A 13,572-nucleotide genomic window follows, 5' to 3' on the forward strand; every position below is an offset into this window, starting at 1 on the left:
TGCAGAGGTAAATGAGTTCTTTATGCAGATGTTTTTTGTACAGCAATAAAAGACACAGCAAAACAGAGCAATACTGAAGAATAAACAATATTGTTTCGTTGTATTTTGAGGGAAGTTTGACCTGTTTAAATCTCAAACACTCAGTTTACCAGTGAGGAGCAGACCTGATTTCAACGTTAAAACTACAGCCTGCGTAGACTTCATTTTGCAATGACTTATTGGTAAATCTATTCATAGCTATAATTTCAACTTAGATATTTTGTCAAGGTTTAGAAGAGTCATAGAGACTTTTAAGTAAACCTAAAGAAGGCATTATCTGAAGAGCAAAAATAGAAACGTGCAAAATAAGTATGTAATTTATTTCCCCCACTTATGGGATTACAATACAGAGATACATACACAGTACACATATAAACAGCGCTGACAGATGGAATCAAACATTTGCATTTTAAGAGTCATTTAACAATCGAGCTGCACAGGATGTGACCTAACAGCTAGACGCCTCCTCTGTACGAATTGCCAAATTTGTTGCCTCAAGTCAGATGTCAGTTCTACAACAGGAGACATAATGTCTAACCAGAACTCCACAGAGAAAGAATGACCGAATTTCTTCCAAGTAAATGATGATAAAAACCTACTATGTGTAAGATTAGAACATTATATATACCCGTATTTCTGAAGGAGGCGGAGGAGCTCAATTTTTTTACACAGATTACCTGACTCATGTCAAAACATTGTGACAGTTTTAGCAAACATGTAAGAAACATTTTGTTTTCAAAAGTTACCTAGTGCAGATTTAAGTTGCACAAAAATGCTCAGTTGGAGGCATTCATGCACGACAATATTCACTAAAGGTGATCATTTCTCAGGCCAAGCCAGCCTATAAATCTGATAGCCTTTCTTACATTTGCAAAAATATCTACAAATTGTTGGACACAAAAGAAACAAAAGGTGAAATCCTTCACGAAAAAAAAGAGCAGGCAGTTACAAGATATTTAAGTCAGCCTGGTATGTAAAGTTTCCACTTACAGAGGAACCATTTTCGACTGTGTTTACAGATAGATGAATATGCCCATGAAGCCAAAGGGAAAGTTAACTGCATTTAAAACAATTGGCCTAGTTCTGTCTGTTCCTCAATCCTCTCTTCATCACTCTCTCTCCTTCAATCCCCTCTCAGCTCATCATACTGTCCAGAGATGACAGGAGGTATTCTTTGTTAATCCTCCCTCTATTATGCGGCCGTACGAAATCTGTATGCAAGAAAGGCTGGCTTCTTGAAATAATATTTCCTGCGACCGTGACCCTTGCTCGAGTTACTCATTAGTTTTTAGTGGAACACATTACCGGGTTTCATTTTTTATTAAGCCCTGTTCAGATCACACTCTGATAATTAGGTTTTACTCATTACTCAGTACTGGATGAGGATTCTCTCTCTTATTTTATTTTATTTTTCATTGTATAACACTTGACTAAGGCTCATTGTTGCACTGAGTGGCAGAAGATAACCATGTTAAAATTAGGATAAATGTTTTTCCTTTATTCTTCAGCCTTTTTCCACGTGTCGTAAAATGTTAATTAAATGGTATTTATTTTTCACTCTTTTGCTAATCTATTTAGAATAGGTTTTTTGGGGGGGAGGTTGTTTTGTTTTTTTACTGACCTCGTGTTTTATGACATAACAGGCCAACTGGAAAGCTTATGTGGAACCACCTGCTCGGGCTTTCCAAAGCTAAACTAATCTCTAATATTTTGTCCAAGCCGCAAAGCAAACTCATTCAGAGATGACACGGATGACGAGAATGTAGGAAGACAGATGAAAACTTAAGTAGGACTCATTTATTAAAGGCAAGTTTTAACGTTTGATTCTGTCAACTATTTTTGATATTTACCTATCAACATCTAGAAGCTGATAAATGTGGCAAACTATCACTATCATACTATCACTTATATAAAGCACAACCCTGTTTATGTTAAGTTTGGGGAACTTCAGCCACAGACTTTCCTAAACAGATGAACGAGGACGGACTTCCAGTCTCTCTGTAAGAAGCAGAGCGTAGAACAAGTCATACAACATCTGGCTTTAGAAAGGATGAGAAACAGGGGCTAATACTGTTTCATGTTGTTTTATTTTCGCCAAAGTATCTTTTATTCGATTTCTGTTGAAAGTTTTACTCAAAGCATCTTTTCAGTAAATTGTAACGACGGGTTTAGAGTACTTCTACGTTTCCTTTGCACCTGTGTGCAATCTTGTCTTACTTTTTCATCATTTGTTCTTGAGGTGAAGTCTTTGCAGTTAAACCTGTGAGATTAAACTTGCCCACTTTTTTTCTTCTCCTCTAGGATTAACGAAGATGCCTTGGTGAATATAGAGTGTTGGAGGTCCTGCTTTTTGGTGATTTTTAAATCACACCGCTCGCCTGACGAGTCTCTCGTCTGCTTTCTTTCTGACTCCAGTTTCTTTTACTTGACAATTGCTCGATAAAGTTAGACTTCAGCAAGACTCAATGCAAAGTTGATAAACAAAAATCATGTCTTAAGAATATGCTGTTTCTATCTTATTATGTTTCTCTGCAAATTTCAACCCAACTCTTTTAGGAGGCAAGTTACGATACCTGGAACAAATTAGCAGAACTTGCAGCTTCACTGGATCGAAGCGATTTCGTCACTTAAGTACTGCAACTGTGTTTTGAGCTGGAAATAGTGATTTGAAGATGAGCTAAGGTAGTTTCAAGTTATTCCTTAACCACAAGGAAACAGTACTTAGGTTTTTTTTTGTTACCATCATGTTTAGAAGCATCAATTTAAGCTTGTAATTAATCTCCTTACTTCAAAATGAATGTGGTCAGGAAAACACCACTGAATAAACAAAAATGAGACAAATAAAATCAGTACATTTCACTCGCCTTATAAAAATGGGTGGAAAAACTACAATGAGACAAAAGAAGTGAAAGTTGTGAGTTGTAAGCCACACGCATTGGACTCCGCAATCGTAGCTACATTGTCTGAATTGTCACATGATGATTGATGGGTTGGTTTCCTTGCTGTGAAAGTTCAAAGTAATCTGTAATATGAGGGCAAAGGGGTGAAGGGTGTCATTATTCTGGGTTAGATGAATATATTATAAAACATAGAGGGTCTGCTGTGAGGCTCAATATCTAAAGATATTTTACCAATACCAACCCATGTTTTGAGGTTGCAATCCTTGCTGTCCTGGGTTTGATTCCTTCCTCTTCCTCTTCTCTCTCTGCCATTCTTCCTGTCCAGCTGTTATTGAGCAAAGGTCAGTAATGCCACTAAACCTTAAAAAAAAAAAACTGAAAAGGACTTGATGATTTTGCTTTTCCCCCCCTTTTAAATAACAATTGATTGATTTATAAAAGCACAATACACAAAATATGATCCTCAGCACAGTATTATGTATCCAGTTTTTTTAGCCTGGTTTTGGATGGCATGAAGCAATATAGACGACTACACTGTAAACCCTAATTACAAGATTTAAAAAAACAACAACTGTTGTGTTTGCAGTCCTTCAATGAGACCGTTGGAGAACCAGGGGAACATAAGCAAAGAACTGATTTAACCTTTCGCATTTCATCTATGCACAGGTCACTGTAATCAAGCCAGCTGTAATTGTGTCCATTGGTGAAGTCCAGAGACTCCTCTCCAGCTTGGTAGATGGCTGTGAGCTGAGAGCTCCTCGTTTCATTGCTACCCTTTAACAGAGCGCTCTCTTTGATGTTGCACAGTTCTGCTGCAAGACAGCTTTTGAATCTGTGGGAAACTGCAGTGGATTAATGGATATTGCAGTCAAGTCTTTTGCTGGGGGCTTTTGTGAGCCAACCATGCAGATCTTTCTTATCAGCTTACTATAAGTCACGCCTCGCATATGGCCCAACCTGGAAAAATTAACATGGGGATCCCAATGTTTGTTTTTTCACTGGCTAAGGATTTGTTGCTAATTATTATGTGGCGAGTGGCTAAGCTGAGGGTCATTGTTAGTAACCTGAATTAAAATAAAAAAAAGAGACAAGTTCTTTTTATTTTTTATTTTTCAAAATAAAAGTAGGAGAGCATTTGTAAAGTATTTTTGTATCGTACTTTACTCTGGATAAAATCCAGTGTAACCATCTATTTATTGCGATCTGGTTAAACGAGACCAAATTTGAACTTGCTGGCCTTCATCCAAAACGCTATGCGTGGTGCACAAGGAACACAGCGAGAACATGTGAAACACGGTTCTGGCAGCATCGTCCTTCTGTGGGGACGATTTTCTTTGCCAGAGACAGAGAAGCAGGTCAGAGGTCTTTGGAAGATCTGAGAACGGAAAAGGCGACAACTCTGGACATAAAGCATGAGCTGCAATCAACAGCTTAAATCAAAACATGATGATCTGTTTGAATGGTCCTGTCATCATCTGAACCTGAATCTGATTTGAGAATCGGTAAAAAATAAATATTGAGAGTTGTTGTTCACTGGTGGTTACCTTCAGTTATAATACAAATATTGTGTATATCAAATATCACTTAAAAAAAATTTGACTTTGTAATTTAATGTCTTGAAATTGGGCCTCTGTCTCTTTAAGAAATGTTTGCTCTTTCTAACTCTCTGCCTTCAGGAAGTCATCGCAACGTTGCTCCTCTGTTAACACTTTAACATCCTTGCACTGAGATGTAGCTCGTACAATGCGTACTTCCAGCAGGTGTTTGCTAATTGCTGCTGGCTAGTCTGAAGGAGCTGAGTGGGGGATTTACGTACGAGGGCTGCTCTGTAAAGCGGAAACTTATCTGCAGCTCAGAGGAGGAGCTTCGTCCTTGAAGGCGGTGCTCAGTCCTGCCACGTGTTTCCACAGCTGAATGGTTGCCATGGGAGATTATAAAATTTCTCAAACTTGCATGAAATAATCAAAGCAACATTTCAGGTATGTTTTTTGATGAGAGAAAAACATTGGCAAGAAGATGTACAGCTCAAAAAAATAAATTTTCCATAATACCACCCCTTTAACTCATTTCTCTACTTTGTCTTTCATTAAAATCCTTATAAAATGGTTTAAACTTTGTGGTTGTAATGTGACGCAATGTGGGGCGAAAAAAAGGTTATTTAGGGGTAGAAATGTTTTTGTAAGTGATTATATTTGCATTTTAAACAATCCTCTTTTTCTCTAGACTGTCTTTCTGGCTGACGCCATCGGTCTTGCATCTGCTTTGAAAAATGAAAATACGGGACTGACTCTGAATGAAAAAGCACAATTTTGCTGCCATATGACAATTAGCCTCCCGCTGAGATATAAACACAAGCCACCCGCTGACCCACACACACACACACCCTCCCATCTACACACACACACACACATCTCTTACAAAAACAGTTATTTATTTGCTGTGGGGGACGCACCCGCCCGGTAAAATCGCACCGCCCCATCTGTAGGGCCCATTGTGCAACGTTTCTATTTATTTATTTATTTATTTTTTTCTAATGTGAAAATAACTGTCAGCTCCTAAAAACCATGCCTGGCTCTACCTGCTGTCTTGGGAGCCACAGTGCATTGAAGTGAGGTGTGCTATGTTTAATCTAGCAGTCAAAAGCTGCTGTTTTTTTTGTCATGTGAGCCAACTTTAAATCCGGCACGCCGGGGTCCAAGCTTGTATTTTTACACACCGCACACACACATCCAGTAAAAGCTTGTGCCAGTCACTCATATGTAATTTAATTCCAATTTAGAAATTGGAGGATTTTGTCCAGGGTCAGCAAAGATCAAAGCATGATCAAGATTATGTAACAGATTCTTCTTTTTTTTTTTTTTAGAGAGAGATGTGTGTCCTTGTTAACGTATTGTGTGACTAAAATAAGACAATGACATGCTTTATACTTACCTCGCAGAGGGCAGGAGCTTATCCCAGCATGCACTTGGCAGGCTAGCAGTCAATTACAAGGCTGGAACCGGTTAACGCCATCGCGGTCATAGTCTCACCTCTCAGGAAACAGCATCTTCACGCTGCGAGGCAACAGAGCGAATCAGTGACCCGCTAGAGTCTGTCACTACAGCTTAATTAGCACCTGCATATTGCCTGGAGATGGCAAAAAAAATAAAAATTAAAAGTACCTGCGAAGTGACAGGATTTCCCTTCGCTCGTCCTGAAATCGCATTATGCTCAGTTGTCGCCGTTTTATCGAGTAGGTTCCAATCAGTCTTTTAATATTTCCAGGCAAAGGTACCACTGAGCCAAAACTGTGTTTAAATCCACCAACTGTGTCCTCTCAGTTCCTATGGAGGACAGCCAAATCCCTGTTTACCCCTAACCCTCATCTGTCACTGCAATAAGCTCGTCTCACACAGAAGCGCCAGAACAGTGGGTGATTAAAATATTAATATGATACCTTTTACTCCCACCATTAGACACGTCCCCACAGATGGGCCTCGCTGACATTGATATGAGCGGATTGTTTGATGGCAGCGCTCAATGTGTGCAGATGTTGCTGAATACCCACAGAAACTGATGCAGACTGAGTGGATGCTTGTTAGAGAGAAAGAGGAGGCTGATTTCTTTGTAAGAGGATGAACTTTTCTTTATTTTATATTGAATTCAAGAATATGTGGATTTATGACAAAGGGATATATTTCAATCAGTTATTTTCCTTAATTTTGATAATTAGAGGTAACAAAGTCCAACTGCAGTCATTGGCACCATCAGAAAATGGAAGGGTGAGCCAGAAAAGATCGTTGCTGAAGAGATACTGGCCGAATGAATTTTTGCTACATAAATGCTAGAAACCAAATGGTTTGCTTGTAATACATTTTTAAAAAGTTCAATACAAGTTGTCTCAATGCTGTTTCAGTCAACTGACTAAATGCAATTTTACCATCATCTACTCAAGTTAAACGGAAATTTATGGGACAGCATATGCAACGTTTAGTCTTCATGGTACTTGGAAATCATACTGATTAGAACTGACAACGGTTTAGTGACATTACTTCCTATTGCTCTCAGCAGAGAAAGTATGCTGTAAGTAGGTTTCACATTGCATTGCAAAAGTGGTGGTAACATGTTTGAGGATGGGGATGTGTTTTTTTGTTTTGTTTTGTTTTTTTCAGAACCAGGTGCAGAGTTAGTTATCAATCATGTTTCATGTTGTTGTATTTAAGATCTGCTACAGGATCCTTCTCCCAGGATATAAATGTCTACATTCTTGGAAAAGCACTAAATAGCCAGTAGGCTGAAACTGACACAATCTTTATAGAGCAACAGAGTTGCCAATAACCATGCTTATTATCCATGTGTCTGGCAAAATCCAATATTTGTGGTGATATAAGAACAATTTCACATGTTTTCTGTGTTATAAGCTCTTCCATATCGCTTATTTAATTTTAAAAGGTAGGCTAATAAAGGGTGAATCCGCAGAAATTCCTGATCAAGTCATCCATCCCTCTGTTTGTCTTTGAGCTACAAGTTTTCTAGGGTGATCCAGGCAGCACTAGGGAAAGCATAGAAGCAGAACATGCTGGTTTAATATGCCGTACATAATCTGAGTTGGTTTCTTTACCTATCCAGTCGGATTTTTTGTATATTATGCCGTCAGCTAATAATTCATATGTATGTTATTTATGTCCGGCACATTCAGCAATTATTCACAAATATGGCAAAAAATGTCTGGCAGTTGTTTGCTGTATTTTTTTATTTAGTTATTTATTTTTTTTAGTAAAATAATTTTACACAAATTAAGATAAGTTTAACATTTGGTAGGGAAAAATAACTCCATGATAAGAAATAATAAATTTAACAAATTCACGGCCCCCACACAGACTCCCAACTCTTATAAAATGAATCTTAACTGAAGCAGCTTTTAAATGTCATCTGAGATTTCTTTGTAGTAACAACATAGCATTACCTTCCTAAAATAATGGTCTAAGTCATTTGGGGGTTTTTTTGCCAAAAGTTATATTTTTTGCCTTTAACATCTTTTGTGAAGAAACAGGTGGTGATTTTAAAGCCAATTATTTTATTGTAGCAAAAATAAAATTTAACATAATTTTTTTTTTCCCCTCGTCTGAATAAATGTCCCCAAAATAAAAATTCTATTTTATTTCAAATGTTTAGTGTAAAGTTAGACTATTATAATAATACAAGATGCTGTCTATTAGTGATATTGTGTCCCGTGGGAGGGACACGACATCATAATGTAAACTGTGACTGCCTATTGCCATAATATGGCTATTGGATATCTAAAATATAGAAAACGGAGCAGAGGCTAAACAGCACCGGTAAGACAGCTCCACAGAGTGAAATAGATGACGCAAGCAGAGAGAAAGTAAGAAAGAAGTCGAAAAAGTCTGACAGCAAAAGTTGATATAGAAAGAAAAACTGATTACTTATTACCCCCTTGACTCTTAATCCAGTTTACAATGGTCGACTTCACCCAAGCAATTTTACTTCAAAGGTTCTGAGCCATGGCCAATTATGTCGCATCCAAAACTTCCTTTTTGAACTGAAAAAAAAAAAAAATCACAGTCAAAGAGAATACTAATTAATCGAGTCAGAGCCAGAGCCAGAGCCAGAACACTATTTATTTCAGCTTGTTAGCAAACTTGAAAATATTCAACATTGGCCTTCAAAACAAGACTAGGAGACACAGGCTGTCGGAGAGCTGCACACTTTACAGTACTGCTCTATTAGAGATTCTTACTCTGGCTTTGTTCTGCAGCGGGAAATGTATCACTGCTGTCCTCTTTTGCTCCATTTACAATGGACTATGTTTAAAACATTTTCTTTATTCTGCCTTATAATAGCAAAGCTGAATGTTTTCATCACCAATTTGTTTTTTTTGTTTTTTTTTTTTTTTGCCCCCTAATTGGCATCTTTGAGTCAATACAGCCTAACCTTCTCATCATGGTTTTAAGTGTCATTCAGTTAGAAGCAAAAAATAGCCTCTGTAAATGTCACAGTCTACTCTTGTCAGAGAATCTACCTAGCATAACTCAAACGCTGTTCGTTAGGTAAATCCTTCTCAGTCATTTCTGATTAGTTGGCATTAGCAATTCCAGTTTGATATGCCTAATGTTAACTCATCAAGAACGACAGATGAGTTAAACATGGTGGCTTTTTTTGCTTCAGTTATTACTGTACTAAAAAAAAATATGCATCAGGTTTTTCTCATCCTATCTACACACAAACTGTACTAATAAAGCAAATGGTAAACTATCAGTTGTATTCAACATCACTAGAAGGGAGGTTTGAAATGGCTTGATTAGGCAAAACTCCAAATTCGTAAAGGAGTGATATGAAACAAAGTCCATTGATTTAGATGGAATAAGTGCAACAAGATGTAGCTGAAAAGAAACGTGGGCAGGTGGAGTGAATGACAAAACGTTCATTCATCCATTTTCTGCATTCCTTAGAGCGTCCTTTGGGGAAGCCAATGCTTATCTCAGTGGTCAAGGGTCACTGAGCAAGAGGAATGGTACATCCTGAAGAGATCACCAGTTCATCATGAAGGCAAGAAAGAAACATACAACACCGACAGGAGAATCCAGTGACCAGCTAACCTAACAAGGAGGTTTTTGGACCCTGAAAAGAAGGCAGTGTATCTTGTGAAACACTTGCACATAGGCACAATGGAGACTCTCCACAGAAACGCCCTGGTTGGGTTTTGATCCCGAGACCTTTTTTTTTTTTTTTAAGACAAGGAAGTGCTGCCAACAACTACAGTGAATATTCCCTGTGAGCAAAATCCAAGTCATCACAAAATGTGTGCTTTTTGGATGACTTTGTCTCAGTGGAAGAGCTAAAATCCAGTCTAAGGCTGGTTGTGTGGGCTGGTTGAGCAAATGGGACTTTTTGAGACCGTTTGTGGCTGCGCTTGAATTAAAAAAGGGCCCGTAATCTTGTACTGAGTGGGCATCGTAGGGTACACACGAAAGGGTGGGGCCATGCTTATGTAAGTTATAGAAGATCAGAGCTTCCCTGGCCGATTCCAAGGACTGCAGAAGAGACACAGAGAGAGACAGACAGTGTTTTGTGCAAGTGGGGGTGGATGGGTGGTGCCAGTGAGGGGGTACAGCAGAGAACGTTCCAGGAAACTCAGAAGCATAATCTTCTTATCCATGGCAGATTGGTTCAGTGTGTGATGTGCACATTTATGTGTGTATATGTGTGTGCATCCATGTAGGGTTTATGTTTAAGAGCTTTGATTTCCCTCCTTTATGTCGATGCCACTCCTTTATTTCCCCATCTTTCTCGTTTTTGTCACTCTTCTACGCAGTCTTCCCACTTCTTTGCGTCGCATGCATCACCCACCACCTAAGCATTCGCTGGTTTGTCCTACTCCTGCAACTGATCCTCTTCAAAGTGACCCCAAAACAGAGAGGAGATTTCTCACTGAACCCACCGGGTTTTCCTCTAGCCCGGGCCGACCAGCGAGGGTCTGAGGAATCACGTGAGAACGTGCGGTTGGAGGGCGGCACGGCGGGACACAGGAGGAGGTCGTGGAGTTAAAGACCAGATTTTGCTGATTGTGGGAAATTGTACCCCCCACTCCACCAAATTTCACCTGCAACTCCAAGAGACAGAGGCCTGAGGGAGCGAAAGGGCTAAGGAGGTATTTCACAGGGTGATGAGGAGAAAACAGAGAACAGAGAGAGGGGGGGAGGCGGGATGTAACAGTAGAGCAAGGTTTGGTCTGTAGCCAGCGAGGGAAGACAAGAAAAGAGAACAGAAAGAAGAGTGCCTGCCACTGAGAAGAAAAGTGGCTCAACTAAAGCAAACCATGTCCTTCAGGATCATTCATCCAGCTTGAGAACACACACTCACACTTAAACACTCTGGCACACATATCTGCGCATACTCGCAACACTTTTACACCCCATCGCCCTGCTCCCTCCTTCATTTTAACACCTTTGGTGAAGCACCATTTGCCTTGCCCGGTGCCCGTGTATCCTCCCATCTTCCTCGTCGATCCCGGTTTCCCTCTCCTCCTTGATAGTCTTACCCGCAGACCGTGACTATCTCCCGCTTACAGAGCTGCCATGGATTAGAGCGAGATGACGAGAGCGAAGCGCAGTCAGCCAGCACCTCCTGCTGCACGGGAAGTGCCAGTGACTCTCGGTGGCGCCTGCTGCACCCTTGAAGAGCACCACAAGGGCATTCCTCCAATCAATAATTGGCTCGTTTGTTCATCAGTTTTTTGCAATTCACTACACGTGTCTCTCTGGCATCCTGGTACAGAGAGGGTGAAACGAACGTGAGAAAATTGCGATATTATTCCGAGGATCTCATTGTCCATTGTTGTTTACAATGTGCTAGTGCAACGACTAGCACAGTCATGCAACTTCATTACCATGTGTATGGAAATATTTTGTGAAATTCAATGTGGAAAGGTATGAAGGGTGTCTTAAAGTCACAAGCAGGTGAACAGAAGCAAGTAAATTTATCCAAAAATTAGCGTAGTTTGTAAAAAAAACACATGAATGACCCACATTGATAGCCACTCAAATATAATCCCCTCAGGAGGGCTTTTTTTTTTGCTTCAGAACAGCACTTGTAACCCTTTTTGTCGCCGTCTGACTGGATGCGAACTGATTCAAAAGGTCTTCTGCAAATGTGGACACAATGATGAAACTGGGACACGGCGGCACGCTTTGTACCCTCTCTGTTTCACACTTCTCATTGCTCGGGATTGGCTTCTCAGAAGCAGGCAGTCGTTGCATTTTTTATTCCTCCGAAGACCGATCCGTCAGAGTTTATGATTCTGTCTGAGACTGGTTAATTCGCTCGCTAGAGATCCTCATCATTGTATCTGTGGGTAAAAGACACACTGATACAAGGTTTGTAGTTGCTCTTTAGTTTAGCTGCAGTGTTGTTTTTTTTCTTTTCTTTTTTTATAGTCTGGATCAGTGGATTTGAACAGAGCTAGCCAATGCTAAGTAGTTCAGGGAGGAGAGAGACTGTTTCAGAGGAGGAGGGGACTTAAGGGGGGGATCACGAAATGAATGAGAGACTGAACGACACAGAGTCATCTTGGCAAAGCTGCAGCTTCTCACTGCAGAGGTTTTAAATCCTTTAACATGATTTTCCCTCATCCTGTTAAAGACATAGCTATGGATGGGGAGAGAGTAAAGTGTTCCTTCAGAGGAAGGAGGGGGTTGTATGAGGAGAGGAAGAAAAAGAAGAGGAAAAAGAAACAGGAGGGGGAGAAAAAAAAATAACCGAGTGTTAAATATAAGGAAGCATATTATCATTCCACTCACACCTCTCTGCTATCTCAGTTCTAAATGTTATCATATCATAGAGGCCGGGTGGAAGGAACTGCAATTATCTGACTTTCTATTACACAGACATGAATAAAGTCCCCAAAGTTAATGTTTGGACAGACCAAAACATTCACAAACATCTCATTTATAACAACATTTTTTTAAGTGTTGGCACATCTTGCTTAAATAGGTCAGGTCACTTCTGCTTTAAAGTAAATGGTTTGAACTTGTTATACAGGATTTGTATGTCAGTGATCTGATCTTGTTTTTGCGACAGAAAAGCAAAGTGACTGTGGCTGCATGTTGACAGATTTAAGATTTCTCACATGGCTGCCCATTCTTCTTTGATTAATCTGATGCGACTGCTTGTCTGAGCCTTAGTCAGACAGATGGCCTCACAGTGGTCTCAAAACTTTGCTTGACCCAATGAATATAAAATGCCCACGTTCTGTCGCTACGAATGAAGCCCAGGCAGCAGCTCCCTCTGTCACTTTTACTCCACAGTTGCACGCAGAGTTGTTGTGCAGATCACGGCAAATAAAACCCACAAAGATCTGACCAGCCTAAGTAGAATTTTTTTCTTTTTCATCTTGTGATTTGTTCAACATAGACATATGACTTTTTTTTTTAAGAGGAAATGAGACAGGAATCTCTCAAAAATAATAAAACAAGTAAATTAAGAATGAATGGAAAAATTCGCAGAAATAATTGCTTACAGGATTTATGCATGTTTCCACTGGTGATTTGACAATTTATGTTTGATAATTACCATTAATCATAATGACCAGTCATTGAGCTTTTTAATTATATTGCCTTTAATTTAGAATTGTATTTATTTAGTTTAAAACCAAATAACTCGCATTGAACAGCAGTCTGGAACTAAACATGCAATTCATTTTTACATTGGATTGTACTATCCAATGTACAACTATTTCACACAGCAATAAAATGTTGCTGTCTTGCTTTGCACCTACTACAGTACCAAAATATTCTTTCTGCACATTTACATGGTTTACATTAACATACACTGCTTATTTAAAGCACTAATGTTGGACCTTTATTTTGTGGGAGGGAGGCTGGAAATGAATCAACACATATTTCCCATTACCACAGAGGGAAGCAGGAATCAATTCAAATCGCACCTACGGTGAGAAAAAAAAAGATCAATTTTGAACCATTATCTAGAACTGATAGTTTCGATCAAGTAACATTTGGGATTGTTTTGACTGAAGAGGCTGATTTTTAGCAGTTTTTGTTTGTGGATAACAACATAAGGCTATGCTGTGTGTTTGTCCCAAAGTGACGTTTCTTTGCTAATGAGTGAGACTGTT

This window comes from Poecilia reticulata, chromosome 14, assembly GCF_904066995.2.
Source record: "Poecilia reticulata chromosome 14, P_reticulata-male-v2, whole genome shotgun sequence".
Taxonomy (NCBI): domain Eukaryota; kingdom Metazoa; phylum Chordata; class Actinopteri; order Cyprinodontiformes; family Poeciliidae; genus Poecilia; species Poecilia reticulata.